Genomic DNA, 17,956 nt, shown 5'->3' on the forward strand with positions numbered 1-17,956 from the left:
AATTCAGGATAGCATTACATTATTTATTTTTTATTATATATATAATCCACTCACGGCAAAGAAACATGCTTGAGCCAGCACTTGTATGGAAAATAGGTTTTTGAGACTTACTCTTGGAAGGTTACAGTCTTTCCTGGGATCAAACAGAATTTCTGGAGTAGGGAATCTTATGGGCAGCTAGGGTGAACATTTTTCTGTCAACTTCATTTAATATGTATTAAATTCTCAGCGAACTGTCACCTGAGAAGCATTACTTGGGATCGAAGGTGTGTGATAAAAAAAATTCTAAAATATAGCCCAGTGTCCTTAACTGGGTTAATGGCCCAGACTCTTATTCCCTGTCAGGGGAAATACTCGCAGGGATTAGTGAAAACTGCAATAGCAAACCTGACAAGGAGCGAAGGCCACAGTCAAAGTCACAGAGAGATGCTCAAAAGAGAAGTTACGTTCCTGTTGAGCAGAGAAACCTGTGCTCTGGAAAGGCCGGAAAAAATGTGCTTTGAAAAACAGGGTCTTTTGATTTAAGCTTCTTCTTGTGGTACATGTGCGGTGCCTCCCTGGTCACATTATTAAAGGAAATAATGGCTAAAGACAAAAGAGTGTTCCAATATGATCCAGATCCTGTGTCAGGTCTCATTCTTAAACATTAAGGTTTAGCAAGTTGGATCATTTAATATTCTTTACTACATAGCACTGTAAATGATAGGTTCTGTTCCATAATAATCTAACTCAAATATAGTCATCCCCCTTATCTACAGGAATATGTTCCAAGACCCTCCAGTGGATGCTTGAAATCACGGATGCTACCAAGCCCTCCATATATGCTGTTTATTCCTATATGTACACACTTATATGAAGAGGAATTTATCAATGAGGCACAGGAAGAGATTAACAATAATTGATAATAAAATAGAACAATTACAACAATATACTGTAATAAAAGTGTGAAGATGGACTCTTGCTCTCAAAGTATCTTATTGTGCTGAGCACACCCTTCTTGTGATGACATGAGATAATGAAACACCTGCGGGACGAGGTGACCTGGGCGGAAAATGCAGGTGCTGTGACGTAGCCCTAGGCGACCACTGACCCGACGCGGTGCAGGAGTATCCAGGCGGCGCTGATGGGAGACTGAAGCCGTGGAGAGAGAAACTGCGGGTAAGGTGGGACTGCTGTGCGGACCCAAGGCTGGTTTTCGCGTTTGTTCTTTCTCTAGCTAAGCTGGACGTGCAGCCAATCTAATGGTAATGCTAACAATGTTACTAGTACTGTTATTTACTGAACTTAACATGCGCCAGGCACTATTCCTCGGCCATTGTCCTTCACGAACTGATCGTCACAGAATCCCATGAGTTAGTGCCATTATTGTGACCGCTTTATAGATGAGAAAATTGAGGCAGAGAAGGTCAGTAATTTGTCCAAGGACCAAAGGCCTAGTGCAAATCAGAGATTACAACTTATTTGATTTTGGAGCCCAAACCCAAAACAAGCAAGTTGTACATTTCTCTTCTTGTTACTTCTCTGGGGGGTATGGTATGTTAGCCTAAAACAAACTATTGTGAGTTACTGATAAATAAATATTAACTCGAAAATCTTCTAGCCGTCCATCAAAAGACATGCTGTATCACTGTTGGAAAAATGGTCTCATAGCTGACATCATATCATTGAAAGGAGATAGAGAGCCTCTAATACTCAGATTTCTGCTTGTTTCTAGAACATGCACCTGTCAGATCTAAAGTCTATTATTAACTGGGGTCTATAAAAGATTCATTAATTTTTGCAGTGTTGATACTTCAGGGCTCAGTCTAAAGAATTATTCAGCTGCAGGCTGTTTATTACAGGGTGATTAATTGGCAATATTTATATATTATTCTGTGTTTATTTGTTCCTGAAGCTAATTGTAATTGCTAACTATCTTGGATCCTTTTTTGAAGGATACAAATTTAGGTTTTAAATAAATAAATTCTTTAAAGAAATGTATCCTTATATAACACCAGAGCCTCAGAGACTGTTTCAGCTCTTCTTGGAAGATAAATTTGCTAACTTAACTCCTGTAGAGACTTTTCTTTCATCTGGCAATCATACAGAGGCTTTGCCGTCACCCTTTGTGTGGGGCTCAAAGTTGGAAAATTCTGGGCTGTGGATGATTGAGGCTTTTTTTCCCATGGCCACATCCTGTAGTCTTTTATGATTTCAGGGTTTGGTCTTGACCCAATTCTACCTTTTCTCCATAGTCCAGGGGCCTCCTGTGCTTCATTACTTGCCTAATCTGTGCCAACTCTATCTCTACAAAAAGATATTTTGCCAGTAGACTAGGATGGCATCAATGAAGACTATGACAGAGATGTAAATCCTTTATTTAATCTTCATGGACAATGTTGTTAGCTCAGAAGGAATGGTGCCATGGTGCTCGAAGTTTTAGTCACGCATGATGGTGCTCAGAGAAGGGTAATTCTGGAAATCACGTGACTTCATCAGTAGAAGGTTCTATTGTTATAGTAATATATTGTAAGAAAATTCAAATATATCTCCTAAGATAATAAATACAAATTACTAATTAGATACTTCATTGCTATGAAATAAATGAATGTATGTGGCTGGGTATATTTTCTGAACTACTGTATTGCCTATACTCCCCTTGCCCCCCACCCCCACCCCACATTTGAACATTTTTAGGTTGGAATATGTCTTACAACTAAGGTGGATCTTTAATTTTGTACTTTGTTTTTCCTCACAAAGTAATTACTAAAGTCACTGTGTCATAATCCATGTATCTCCAAATTCTAAATCATTTCAAATTTGAGAGAAAAGGAAAAGAAGGAAGAAGAATAAATTATGTGGCTTGAGATAAAAATATCTCTGTATGCTGATTTATCTTTATTGGTGACTACCTTTAAGAAGACATACTTGGCCTGGGGCCCATGTGTGCTCTTGCCATATGGCAGCAGGGACACAGAGGACTCAACCCTCCTTTAAACAAGATGATTTGAAGGAAAAAAAATGAGGGAACTCAATTTCTTTTCTAGGGCCCTACTTATTAGCCAGTCCACCTTTTTTGCAGAAGGTAGTAAGATCTGCAGAGAGATAAGCAGTGTACATTTTTCTCATCTGAGAATGGCATAGTTTTTACCCTTCTTTGAAAACTTCTAGAAGTGGGAAATCATTGCCCCATCATTATAATTAAGGAAAAGTAATAGAATATATAAAATATTGCCTGTGCAAAAGCTAAATAAGGATAAACAGAAAGAAAAATAAGATATTACTATTCTAAAACATCTTCAAACCAAAATGTAGCATTTAGAAATACCGAAGGAATTTCTAGTACCAGAAATACCAGAGGGGTTTCTTCCATAACTTAGGGAAAACCATCTAAATAGTTTGTCCTTCTTTACCAACCCATGTTGGCAGCCAGTTAAGTGCATTCAGTCATCAAATAATTAATGTTTTAAGGGCATTTACTAAAATTTGCTTAGAGAGATCATTTTGGAAGTAGAATAAAGCCAAGGCAGGTATGTAGATCATATTGTATCTTAATTAATGAAACTTTCTATTTAAGCTTCATCTGTAAGTCAATGTCTAGTGTGTCTGGCATGGTTTACAGAAATTATTCTTGAGGAAGGGTAGCTATTCAGCAGAAGGTACAATCTAGCAATTAGAAGAGGCTGCAGTCTTGGTTACTTAATAGGTGTGCAAATCTCCCAAATCCTCTGAAAAACTGGCTCAGGAATTCATTCCTATATTATTATTCTAGGAATTGACCTCTTGAAGTTAAGTACTCAGTAACGCGGGGTTCCCAGATAGAAAGAAGGGCCTGGGTTTTTACATCCAGGGTAGAAAGGGTAGTTCATCACTAATACAATTATTACAAGTAGAACTAATTGTTCTTAGATTTAATAACTAGCTCCATGGCTGGTCATGGATTAACTTTTTCTATTTAATAATTGTTATATTAGTAGGAAGTATTCTTTTTGATGCCACAAATCCTTTGATTGGGAGAAGTCAGGTTTGATGTTCTGTAACCATGATATTTAAAAATGACAGTTGACTTTGCCTATTTAGGAAGTATCTATACACATTTGCACAGAGAAAACACAAGAATTTAGAATTTTCTTCAGGGATTTGTTTTGGAAATGAACTGGAATCATGTGAAGCTGAACCTGTTTTTTGACTTTAAACAAGATTTATCCACAAAAGTTGATTTTTCATAGGCAGCACATATATTCTTGCAAAGGCTGATCACTTTTAAAGTGCTGGATTAATGACGTTAAAAAAAATTAAATAACCCTGTGTTACAACCCCAGCACACAGTCTTTGTCGTCAAGGAACTTACCTATTTGGAAAGTAAATTATGTACATGAGGTCATTTGTTGTCTGTGTGGACATGATAAAAATGCCTTCAACTTTTTCATCGTAAGATTCCTCCTGTAAGAAATGAGAGGATTGGATCAAGTAGCTGGCAAAGTTTATTTCAGCACTATAATTCAGAGTTGAGAATAATTTCAGAAAAATATGGGTAAAATAATTACATGGTAAATCATATGTTTATATGCTAAGATTGAAGGATTGTGTTGATCTGAGTCTTGCAGAATGCAAGGGATATATATGGGTTGGTAGGCAGGGAAGAAGGGTTGTAGTACCTTTTGTTAGGGCAGCAAGGGTGGCCTTCCAAATTGTGTCTGTTCCAGTGGAATCCAATTTGTTGCTTCTCTGAGCATATACTTTGTCCAACCCAAACAGGTCAGAGGTTCTCCATCATCTGCAGACTGAGTTTTGACTTTACAGAATCATTACCGTGCATTGATTTGGACCCAGCGTCCCTGAAGACCAAACTTGTGCTTCAGCTTTGGCACCTACTTACTCATTATTTACCATTTACCCCCTCTCAACTGTTCCCTCTATTGTTCTGTCTATGTTCCTCTTTTACACTGTACCCTCTGTCTCTTGTATATCTCAAAATATCTCTTGCATATAAGAACAATTATGTTTCTAGGAACTTGACTTTTTCCTTGGGAGACCTTTATGATCCCAGCTAAAAGCACTTTTTTGTGTGTGTATTAGTTTGGGTGGATAATGCTCTTCTTCCTCTCCCTACTTTCCCACCTAAGGTCGTAGAGAAGTGACTTTCTCCGTTACCTTTAGTGTATAATAGAAGTGTTGAGCATGTGTTTGTATCACCTTTCTGTCATTTCTTATTGGAGGCATTACTGTCAATAATGGTCTTGATAATTCTTCATTGTACAGAACTGTTCTTACTTTGGGACAGTTTAACATCCTGTGATTTAAATAAAAAACATCCCCCTTGATTTCAGTCCTTTCCCCAAGTGGTGTCATCTGACCCCCCTTGGGAATCCCTGAGTCCCCATTCTTGCTCTTCTCTTGGGAGGTGGACTGACTGACTTGGTCAGGTTGGCGGGAGCTGAAAATTCATTGGTTATGGTTCTCTAATTGACACAGATGAGGTGGTAAAATTCTGTCTTTTTTTTTCATTTTTTTTAAATTGAAATTTTATTGTTTAAGAGCAGTTGAGGTTCACAGCATGCATGATGAAGGTAGAGATTTCCTATGTATTCTCTGCCCCCACACATGCACAGCCTCCCTCATAATCTGTATCACCCATCCCAGTGTACATTTGTTATAGTCAATGAACCTACATTGACACATCATTAACACTCAATATCCATAATTTACATTACTGTTCACTCTTGGTCTTGCACATACTATGGGTTTGGACAAATGTATACTGACATGTATCCATCATTATAGTAGCATACAGAGTATTTTCACTGCCTTAAAAATTCTTGTGCTCTCCCTGTTTATCCCTCCCCTCCCCACAACCTCTGGCAATCAATGATTTTTTTGCTGTCATCATTGTTTTGCCATTTTAGACTGTCATATAATTGGAAGCATGCAGTATGTAGATTTCTTTCACTTAGTAATATGCATTTAAAGTTCCTCCATGTTTTTTCATGCTTTGGTAATTCCTTTTTAGTACTGAATAATATTCCATTGTATGGATGTACCACAGTTTATTTATCCACTTAGCCTACTGAAGAACATCTTGGTTTCTTCCAAGTTTTGGCAGTGATGCATAAACATATTTATATGTTTTAAATAAGAAACTGTTATAAACATCTGCATGCATGTTTTTGTGTGGATATACATTTTTAACTCTCTTGGCTAAATCCCAAGGAGTGCAATTGATGGATTGTATGGTAAAAGTATATTTAGTTTTGTTAGAAATCCCAAACTATTTTCCAAAGTAACTATACCACTGTATTCTCATCAGCTGCAACTCATATTTCACGTAGGACGTCTTTGTTTGTTCTTTCTTCTTGCGCTATGCTTTGGTGCATCTGGGCTCATGCAGGTCCTTTTGTTAGGCTTGAGGTGAAGGGCAGAGATGTCTTAGTCTACATTCTAGTGTATCAGAAATTCCACTGCATAGGAGCAGTTGGACTCTTACCTCACATTACTAATGCAGTTGCCACTTGGAATCACACTTAGCAGCTTCCATCTGTTCTTTTTAGTTAGGTACAAGTAGATTGGAGGGTGTCTGGGGTATCTGAATCCCTGTAAGATTTGGAAACTTCTTCAGCACTTACATGCGTCTACGTGCTTATCTAAGCATGCTGTAAATTTCTTGTGGGCTAGGATTATATATTACTAACTGTTTGTCTCCTAAAACTCTTTATCACCTTGTTCATTGTAGGTACTAGCTCTGTTGAACTGAATAATAGTAGGTTATACACACTGAACGCTTACTATGTGCAGGCACTGTTGTAAAGGCTCCGTATGGATTAACTCATTTAAAACACTTAAGAACTCTATAAAGGCACTTACTTTTATTATGGCATTTTATAGATGAAGACACAGGGAAGTTAAATAACTCCTCAAGATCACCCAGTTAGTAAATGGCACAGCCAAGTTTTAAAATCAGGCAATCTGGCTCAAGTGCAAACCACAGGGTGGTATCTTTGGAGAACAAAGTAAGATTGGTGATAACAAAAGTCACTTGAAAAGTACTCTCCATTACTCTTTTTAAGTTAAGTTTTAGTAGGATTTGAATAAAAAAAAACATTAGTGGTTGGAAGAGGTCTTGAGAGAATCATTTAGTAAGGTTACTTTTGAAACAAATTCCTGGGATCTCCTCAAGAGCCATGGTGTGTGTGTGTGTGTGTGTGTGTGTGTGTGTGTGTGTCTAAGGGATCCGTTACAAGCCCTCCTAGGGTGCCCTGGTCCATCTCCTTATTTTAACCAGTTCTATACACTAGACATCTGTGTGTGGTCTCTTTCGAGTAAAAGGTTCAGCTGCTAAAATAATTGTTTAAAAACTAGACAGAACAATACCTAAATTGCCTGGAGTGATTGGAATAATATTGATTTACAAGCTTTTTAAGGTGAATATTTTAGTCATTCACTCTGTTAAGTAAACTAGAGAACTAAAAAGCACAGTATTAGTTCTTTAATAGCTATATAACTAAAAATAAAACAACTTGGCTAGATCCTTTTCTTAGGAGGTTAGTAGACAATTTACTCAGTTGTTAGAAGCATAGAAATACAGCAAATCCAAAGTGCAGAAAGGCTTTTCAAAGGAAGGCAGTTAAGGTGTCAGATATTAGCAGGGAAGATATGTTTTGTGGTAGCTACAAATCACAGTTCTGCTTTATCTTTTGTACTTTAAGTGCTCAGACTATAAAATCAGGTTATGTCCTTGCTAGTTCCTTCAGCTTCCATAGATCAGAACTTATATTCATATATTTTCTTTGCATCCATGACCACTTCAAGGTTCTTCCCTCTTCATGTGCTTTGCCTGGTGTTGTTCGGTCCTCCTCAGTAGAAAATCCGTAATATTTGGTGTGTAATGTTTACCACTTCTGTCTCTGCAATGTGGTTGAATATAATGTGGGGTAATGACCATCTTTCTAAATCTTGAATTCATAGGCTCGTAACAAATAAAAGTAAAGCCTTCTAGGTCAAATGAATTGTTACCTAGGTGCCTTGAGAGATTATAAGGCAAAGTGTAGAGAAAAAGGCACCTTTCAATAGCTATATAGATTTAGTTTCAGAACCGATAAGATTTCAGAACAGATTTTTTGTTTTACCTCCATAGGCTGAGAAAGAAAATGAAAAGGATAGAGAGTAAAGTCTTAAACATTAGAAGCAAGATGAAAATCAGATCACAGATATAAATATATACTATTCTCAGGTATAGCTGAGCCTAAAGTTCTATAGCATTCATGTAGTTTATGTTAATTGCAAATCATCATGAAATAGGTTTGACAGCTTCATTTCACCTTTAAATTTCTAGTTTGAATCTACTTGTGTGTGGGAAAACAAATTAAACATAGATAGCTGCCGCTTCCTGGGGACTTAAAGGAATAGCTTAAATAAGCATCTAAGAATAATTAAAGAGATTTATTCTTAGAAGAATGAACTGTGAGAGATACTTGAAGTATGCTTTTTTATATATCGTATTCCAATTCTATAATAATTTTGTATCTGTTTAATTTGACACCTGTGTATATATGTGTTTATACTAAGCTTCAGCAAATTATAATAAGCAATGCATTCATAGTTTCAGGCTGTGGGGGCCCATCCTTTTTCTATCCCAATAGCTGATTGCTTAATAAGTAAATAACAGAACCTCCTTGAGAGTAGGGGTTGAGGTTAACACATTAAAATCAACAAGAATAAAAGAATACTTATGAACACAGTTCTTCAATGCTCTGGAAGATTGAGTCCAAATTAACCTTTTGCTTGGAAGCAAAAGATAAACACATAATTGGTTAAAATGATACTTTAAAAAAGTGGCCATTTCATTAAAAAAAGAAACACCTCTGTCTCATATATAGGAGTGTCAGTGTAGGTTTTTACCTTTCTGACAGTGTATAATTTGTCTGGAAATTGAGTAGTGACTAACGGTAGAGACAACCATTTTGCTACTTTCAAATTAGCCACCATCTGATGATGATTAGTAAGTGAGCAAGAAAGGTCATTCCTATTTATGTCTTACCTTGTGATGCCATAATTTCCAAGCCATCTGTTCTTTGGAGTATTTATGTGGAGGAAATGAAGAACTCAGATTCATGCAGAAACCTTAGAATCCATCCAGAGCGTATCCACAAGCCACAGAGTATATCAGACAGACATCAGATACTCCAGGACAAAGGCAGACAAGAAACGCCCAAGAAGGAAGTGCTCCCGACAGAATATCTGCCCTGAATACTTGATTGCAGTCTATGTATCTAATCTTTAACTGTTTTCGTCAGTAGAAAATTATTAAGTATCACAAATTCATTGGCATAATCACACTATTAATGATAATACAACTAGAATTCTAATTCTAAATGAAAACCAAACCAATCTAGAGAATATAAATTCCCCTAAGATACTAAAACAAGATGAAGGATGAAGTAAAGACTTCCTATTTTTCTCAAGGGCCAAAAAACAAACAAACAAAAAACCACCGGGAAAAAACAAGTTCAGACAACTGAAACTTTTCTTCTGGAGCTAATTTTTGTTCATTATCTCACATTTTATGTTCAGCAGTTCAGACTAGGGGGTTGGCAAATACCACTTACCCAAAAGCAGTTGGCTGTGTTAGTTGAAGCAGAGGTTGCTTGAGAGATTTCTGATTCTGTTATGCTTTGAATCAATGTTTGGCCAATGTTGAAATGCCAGGAGAGAGTGCAGCTGTGAGACCAGTTTTGCTGGTATATCCGGGAGACACACAATCTGTGTGTTTATGATAGGGCCTGGGTTTAATTTTCCTAGTTTGAGAAAAATCTGTCTCTCACAGAGCAGCCTGCTCATTTGACACATTTTGGCCTCAGCAAAATATGAAGGACAGGTAATGCAGCAAGGGAATTGACAATTCAGCTGCTTCAGTAAGAGTGATCTTATATCAAAATGTGCAATATTCTGGGGTAAAAGGATTTTAAGTGCCATTTTTTTTTTAATGCTCAATCAGAGACCACCATACTTGGTGTTCAGGGTGAATTCTCAGCTCCCACTGATTCACACGTTGGTAAGAAAGGGACCTATTGAACATAAGAAAAATGAGTCAGGATTCTTCACAAGCACTGTACCCTAAATCTAGACATTTTCTGTTAATAGTCATCATTTCTTCCATCTGCAGATCTGAGAAGTCATTCGGCCTCAAAAAAGAGTAGCCTTTGCAAAGGGGTCATTGCCTATGAATTTATCTTATAAAGTGTCTTGCGGAGGGTATACAGATACAGATATACCTTGGTTTATCGAGCTTTGCTTTATTGTGCTTCGCAGATACTGTGTTTCTTACACATTGAAGGTGTGTGGCAACTCTTCATTGCAAAAGTCTGTTAGCGCCATTTTCCAACAAAATTTGCTCACTTCACATCTCTGGGTCACATTTTAGAAATTCCCAAAATATTTAAAATGTTTTCATTGTTACTGTTGTATTTGTTATGGTTGTCTGTAGCCAGTGATTTTTGATGTTGCAGTTTTAATTGATTTGGGGTACCATGAACCATGACAGTATAAGATGGCAAACTTAACATATAAATGTATGTGCTCTGACTGCTCCTGCAATCAGCCATCCCCTCACCTCTCTCCCTCTCCCCAGGTCTCCCTGTTCCTTGAGACACAACAATATTGAGAGTAGGTCAATTAATAACCCTACAAGGCCTCTAAGTGTTCAAGTGAAAAGAAGAGCTGCATGTCTCCCACTTTCAGTCAAAAGCTAGAAGTGATTAAACTAAGTGATTAAGACACATTAAAAGCCAAGATGAGCCAAAAGGCTATGCCTGTTGCACCAAACAGTCGAATTGTGTAAGCCAGGAAAAGTTCTTGAAATAAATTAAAAGTGTTATCCAATGAACATATGAAGGGTAAGAAAGCAGAACAGCCTGACTGCTGATATGAAGAAAGCTTTAGCGGTCTAGATAAATGATCAAATCAGTCACAGCATTGCTACAAGCTGAAGCCTAATCCAGAGCAAGGCCCTAATTCTCTTCAATTCTGTGAAGCCTGAGAGCAGGAGGAAGCTGCAGAAGAAATGTTTGACACTAGCAGATGCTGGTTCACTAGGTTTCAGGAGAGAAGCCATCTCTGCAGCATAGAAGTGCAAGGTGATGGAGCAAGTGCTGATATAGAAGTTGCAGCAAGTTATCCAGAAGCTGTAGCTCAGATCATTAAGGAAGGTGCTGCACTGAACGACAGAGTTTCAGTGTAGATGAAATAGTCTTCTATTGGAAGAAGTTGCCACCTAGGATTTTCATAGCTAGAGAGGAGAAATCAGTGCCTGGCTTCAAAGCCTCAGAATACAGGCTGACTCTCTTGTTAGGGCTAAGCAGTTGGTGACTTTAAGTTGAACCCAGTGCTTATTTGCCATTCTGAATATCCTAGGGCCCTTCAGAATTATGCTAAATCTACAGTGCTTGACCTCTAGAAATGGGAATACAAAACTTGGGTTGCAGTACATCTGTTTGCAACTTGGTTTACTGAATATTTTAGCTGCACAGTTGAGACCTGCTCAGTAAAAAAATATCTTTCAAAATATTACTGCTTATTGACAGTGCACCCAGTCATCTAAGAGCTTTTATGGAGATGTATACATAAAGATGAGGTTAATGTTGTTTTCAGGCCTGCTAATACAACATTCATTCTACAGCTCATGGATCAAGTGGTCATTTTGACTTTCAAGTCTTATGATTTAAGAAATACATTTTATAAGACTGTAGCTACCGTACATAGTGATTCCTCTGATAGATCTGGGCAACATACATTGAAAACCTTCTGGAATGGATTCACCATTCCTGATGCTGTTAAGAACATTTGTGATGCATGGGAAGAGGTAAAAATATCAACATTCACAGGCGTTCGGAAGAAGCTGATTCTGCTCCTCATTGATGACTCTGAGGTGTGACTCCTGGAAAGAAAAAACATCAACATTCAGAGGAATTTGGAAGAAGCTGATTCTACTCATTGGTGACTCTGAGGGGTTCAAGACTTCAGTGGAGGAAGTAACTGCGGATGTGGAAATAGCAAGAGAACTAGATTAGAAGTGAATCCTGTAGACGTGACTGAATGGCTGCAATCTCATAAAACTTAAACCAATGAGGAGCTCCTTCTTATGGGTGAGTAAAGAAAGTGATTTATTTTCTTTTAAATAAGGTATCATTGGTATACAATCTTATGAAGGTTTCACATGAGCAACTTGTGATTCCAACATTCCCCCATATTATCAGTCCCCCTCCCCCACACCCCATTACAGTCACTGTCCATCAGCGTAGTAAGATGCTATAAAGTCATTACTACTCTTCTCCCTGCTATACTGCCTTCTCTGTGACCTGTGTATACTGGGAGTGTTAATTATAATGCCCCTTAGTCCCCTTCTCCTTCCCTTCCCACCCGCCTTCCCCAACCCCTTCCCTTTGGCAACCGCTAGTCCCTTCTTGAAGTCTGTGAGTAAGAGTGGTGTCTTAAGATGGAAACTTCTCCTGGTAAAGATATTGTGAAGACTGTTGCAATGATCACAAAGGATTTAGAATATTACATATATGTACTTGAAAAAGCAGTGGTAGAGTTTGAGAGGATTGACTTCAATTTTGAAAGAAGTTCTACTGTGGGTAAAATGCTGTCAAACAGGATCACATGCTACAGAGAAATCATTTGTGAAAGGATTGACATGAACTTGTCAATCAGTGCAACATTACACTGCTGTTTTCTTTAAAGAAATTGCCAGTGACCCCAACCTTCAGCAACCACCACCCTGATCAGACAGCCACCATCAACATGGAGGTGAGACTGTCCATCAGCAAAAAGATTATGACTCACTGAAAACTCAGATGATGGTTAGCACATTTTGGCAGTAAAGTATTTTTTATTGAAGTATGAAAATCTTTTTAGACATAATGCTATTGCACACTTCATATACTACATTCCAGTCTGTATATAACTTTTATATACACAGAGAAACCAAAAAATTAATTTACTTACTTTATTGCAATACTTGCTTTACTGCAGTGGTCTGGAACTCAACCTGTAGTATCTCTGAGGTATGCTTGTATATAAAATATATAAAATATAAATTGTGGGTAGGTGGTTCTTAATTCTGGAAATGAGCTTGAGGATTCAGCATTTCTATTTGTTGTGATTAACTTTCTCATAGTGCCTAGACTCTGCTGGGTTATGCAATGATGCTTATCATTCTCAGTGAGCCTGAGAATAAAGGCATCGTTTGACACTAGACCATAGATGTTTTATTAGCTTTGAAGTAGCATGACTGTTCTCATGCAGAGAGGATTAAAGGAAATTTGTTCACTAACACCTCAAGATTTGGAATCCAGAAATGAAACTGAAACAGGAACAACTTATTTCCTATTCCCGCTAATAGAATTTTCTTATTTTTGTATATGTAACATCAAGATGTAAATTATTCATGCCTAATGTCCTTTTCCATATGATTTACTGCTTCAACTCTTTCAGAATTCCACATGTCACAGGTGAGTTGGTTTTTCTGAAAGATATAAAATGAAGTAATAAAAATAGCCAGCTAATATGATAGCAGAAGGCCCCAAATGTCAGAAGAGTGTGCACTTTGGTTAAATATCAAGGCAGCTCTCATTGTGATATGGATTGTAGTGAAGGAGAAGAGCAAATAGGATGGTGACTCTTTTTTGTGCTAGCCATGGATGCAGGTTGGGAGGTTACCAGAATTTCTTCAGTTCTCATTAGACTTATTTCAGCTTACGCCTTCTCTGGAGTTTCCGAGAAGGCATAAAACATAATTTAAAGAGCATTCCTGTTGTTAAGAAGTTCCAGGCATAAGCTAATAATTACAAGATTTCAAACACAGTTTATATTCTGCCCCATTCTTTTTCCCTCCTCCAGTTTTTTGTTTCTTTTTGTTTTTAAATCACTCTTTGGGTATACTAAAAGGCACTAGTGTCTTGAATAAAGATGTTTCAGAAAAGATACTTTATTCTGTATTTGTCCTTTGTAACCAACAATTTCCAAATGCTTAGCAGCATGTATAGAATAGCCTCATAAAGCTTATAGGTAAGAGCAGTTTAAAAACTGTTTTCTCAGACAGAACAAAAGTGTTGCCAAGCCCAGGAGACTACTTAAGAATCACAGTACTAAGAGCTGGAATTGGTCTTGGAAATGATCCCTGTGTTCCAATGATAAACCAGAGGCCCAGAGAGGTGAAATTAGTTGCCTAAGATAAAAATGATAAATTGTGCAAGTGATCTTTTTATTCAGCCAGTGCACTTTAAAAGTTCCTAAGTGGGTGGTATGGCAATTGTACAGCAAAAGAGAAGTACACTAGTTGAAACAGTAGGAAAAATTTGAATATAATGTCAGAGGCCAACTCTTTTTCCCTAAGGCTTGATACTATGTCATTTGCAAATTTGAAAAGCTGGTATATGTGTGAGTGTGTTTATATTAAAAAATGTTTCTCATGGCAGCTACCTAGAAACCTGCTTTTAGTATGTTATCAATAAATTAATGACTTTCTTTTTTGAACCTTTCTCATATGTCTTATATGCAAGTTATAGTGTGGTAGACTCTTGAATGTCATTCTGAGATGAGTCAGTTGTAACAATCTGGGAAACATAGTTTGTAATAAAATTGTGTTTCCTTCAGTGATTGTTATGTTTTTCTGTTAAAGGCTCAGAATTTTTCTTTTCAACAGGCTTTTTTGAAATCTGGCAAAGAAACATCAGGCTCAGTCGCCTGATCGGTGATTCTTTGGTTCCCACTTGGCTATTCAGTATTTTCCATTTTTCTTCAACTTTTCCTTGAACATCTCCTTGACGTGTTGTTAAAGCAACTCAGCAGTTTTACTCACAGGAATCTGGATTCTGTGGGATGGTCCACCTCAGCTCTGCCAGGCAGACAACCCCATGGGAGACTTGGAAGGGTGAAGTGGGGGGGCAATTGAGCAGAGACCATGTGGGGAAAGGGTGACATTTATAGAAAATACTTGGTTCTTCAGGGATGCTCTGGTGGATGTTTAAGTATCAGATCCCCGAGTGGCAACAAAAGTTGGTTTCCTTGGCCTGCCAGAGATACTGTAAGCTGTCTAGTATCCTGTAATTAAGTGATTTCAGTTTGTATTCATCTGCCCAGGCTGCCATAACAAAATGTCACATTCTGGGTGGCTTACACAACAGAAATTAATTTCTCGCAGTTCTGGAGGATGGAAAGTCCCAGATCAAAGTTCAGCAGGGTCAGTTTCTGGAGAGAGCCCTCTTTCTGGCTTGCAGATGACCGTATTCTTGCTGTGTCCTTACTGGGCAAAGAGAAGGGAATAAGCCCTCTGGTGTCTCTTCTCATAAGGACACAAATCCTTTCGGATCAGGGCCCTTCTCTTAGGAACTTACTACTCTCCACATGCAGTCACATTCGCAGTTAGGGCTTCAACATGTGGATTTTTGAAGAACACAATTCAGCCCATAGCTCAGTTTAAACTATTAGAATGGATTCTGGTTTTGGTAATGACCTTGATCAAAATACATGGGTATAATTTCCAGTTTAAAATCTAAATGTATTTAGAAGAACCAGATGCTATTGTATGATCTTAGCAAATTTGATCTTGATTCTTTTTCTATCAATGTTAAATGTACTAAATACCCCTTAATAGTAAGAGTAGACAGAAAAAGAAGCTGAATTTTTTTTTTTCATTTCTTTCTCAGTTTAATATATGACTTAAAATTTTTAATACAATTTATTGGGGTACAATTTGTATGCAATAATTTAATGCACTCATTTTAAACATGCATGTAATCAGTTTGACCACAGTGTATACCCATTAACCATCATCAGATACTAGATATAGAACATTTCCATCACTCCAAAACATTTCCTTATGTCTTTTTCCAATGACAAGTATTTATAATAAAGTTTATAAACTTAAGGTATTGACTGGACCTTATTGTAACCCAGATAATGCCTAATATAATTTCTATCACAGTAGTTTAGTTTTGCATGTTGTAGAACTCCATATAGATGGAATCATACAGTATGTAGACTCTTATTCTGGCTCCTTTCATGTCAGTATTTTTGAGGCTTATCCACATTGTGGAATGTATATGTGATCCATTTCTGTTGAGAAACATTTTGTTGATGCCATCATTTGTTTGTTCATATTGATGGATATTTTAGCTGTTTCCAGTATGGGGCAATTATAAGTAAAGCTTCTATGAACATTCAAATACAAATCTTTTTGTAGACATAAGTTTTCTTTTCTCTTGTATAAATACCCAGGAGTGGAGGTGGCTCATAATGTATGTTTATGTTTGACTTTATGAGAAACTCCAAATGTTTCCAAAGTGTTTGTTCCTTTTCAATTCCCACCAGCAATGCAGAGGAGGTCCAGATGCTCCTTATCTTCACCAGCGCTTGCTGTTGTCAGTCTTATTCTTTTAGCTATTCGAGTGGGTATGTAGTAGTCTATTATAATTTGCATTTTTTAGTGGCTAATGATGATGATCTTAAGCTCTGTTTATTACAACTGTAGCTGCATATATAACCTAAAATCTTTCTGTGTTTTCTTTACATTTCATTTTGTATATTTTCCCCTTACTCTAGCTTTGGTATATCTTAGGTGATACACATAATTTTCTTTTATAGGAGTACTTGGTGATGTGCAAGTATTGCATTTATTATCCATAACCTTTTGGATTTGAACTAATGAGAAAAATCTGTTATGCCACCTTGATTTCTGAAAGTATTTTCTCATTTTCTTCCTCATAGTATTCCTTATAATAAGAGCCACAATTACCTTTGAAATGATCTCTTTGCATTGTGGAGTCATCATAGATACTTGTTTTTTTCCTAATCTTTTGAAATTTTCCTTGTACATTTATAAAGTTAAGGTATAGATTGGATCATAACTCATTATAATTTTACATTCACTCAATCATTTATTTATAAATTCAACAAAAAATTGTTGTGCCATTATTCTGCATCAGACATAATTCTATGGAAAAGGGGATACAGCAGAGAACAAGGCAAACATACAATGTTGGGGGATGATTCTAGATGCTATATGACCTAGGTATTTTCTGTTAGTTTTTATATTGCAACTTAACTAACTGTTGCTTGATTGCTTAAACATATTTTTGAGCACTTGCAGATACTAGGCACTGCCGGGAAACAAAATGAATGAATAAATATAGCGAGTTTTTAGTGCTTTATGAGGAATAGTTATTAGCTGAGTAAAAAATCACATAGTAGGAATGACACTAGGTGCTGTCCTGAAACAGAAACACCCATAAAACAAGCTTATATATTTATCAAAATGTTGACAAACGTTGTGACTAAAACTTGTATGAACTTACTGTGTATTTCCTCTAGGAGTTCAGTATTTGCTAATTCAGTCTTGACAGTGACTTTATAGAACTTATATAATTACAGCAAATATGAGAATCACCTGTGTGTGTATCCATATGTGCATTGTGAAAAGACACATGCAATAATTGCTCAAAAGATATGTATCTTCTTGAAGATAACAGTATATGTTTTATAGAGGAGTTGTCATTCATGATAATCCATGAAGAAAGTGTAGAATTTTATCTGGTATAGCTGTAGCTAATGGAATCCTAATAAAAGTCAAGAAAACAAAGTCAGAGATTTGGGAATGTTCAGAGATATCTAGGGAGTTGAGCTTAAGCACAGAGTTCAGATAAAGGGGCTTGTGCCATATTGTGTTGAACTTCACACAGAAGGGAAAAATGCTATGGTTTATTTTAAAATAATTACTAATTCAATATTCAGTCCTTGGGTTAAAAATAGTGCCCGAAATCCTCTTGTAATTTTCCAGTAAAATATCTACTAATAAAAATAAAGCCAAAATTCACAATAACACACAAAGTAGGCCTGATAATCCACACTGGTGATATTTGGAAGGCATTTCCAGCAACTGAAAGACCAATAGAACAGGTTGTCTCCTGGAAACGAGAGTAGAGTT

At 36.9% G+C, this 17,956-nt stretch overlaps 2 long non-coding RNA genes across 2 annotated transcripts in view; one reads left to right on the top strand and one right to left on the bottom strand.

Annotated features, from left to right (window-relative positions):
• Positions 1 to 262: 262 nt before the first annotated feature.
• LOC140844820 (uncharacterized) overlaps positions 263 to 17,956 on the top strand; it is a 510,376-nt gene continuing 492,682 nt past the window's right edge. The window contains exons 1-2 of the long non-coding RNA XR_012123316.1: positions 263 to 1,158; positions 11,856 to 12,116. This is a non-coding gene — a long non-coding RNA (uncharacterized lncRNA). The remainder of the gene's footprint in view (positions 1,159 to 11,855; positions 12,117 to 17,956) is intronic.
• Positions 2,342 to 5,319, bottom strand: LOC108402496 (uncharacterized). The gene is made up of 3 exons (XR_001854458.3): positions 4,638 to 5,319; positions 4,331 to 4,422; positions 2,342 to 2,487 (listed from the first exon to the last, which is right to left on the bottom strand). It is a non-coding gene; the product is annotated as an uncharacterized lncRNA (long non-coding RNA).

This window comes from Manis javanica, chromosome 12 (genome assembly GCF_040802235.1).
Source record: "Manis javanica isolate MJ-LG chromosome 12, MJ_LKY, whole genome shotgun sequence".
Lineage (NCBI taxonomy): Eukaryota > Metazoa > Chordata > Mammalia > Pholidota > Manidae > Manis > Manis javanica.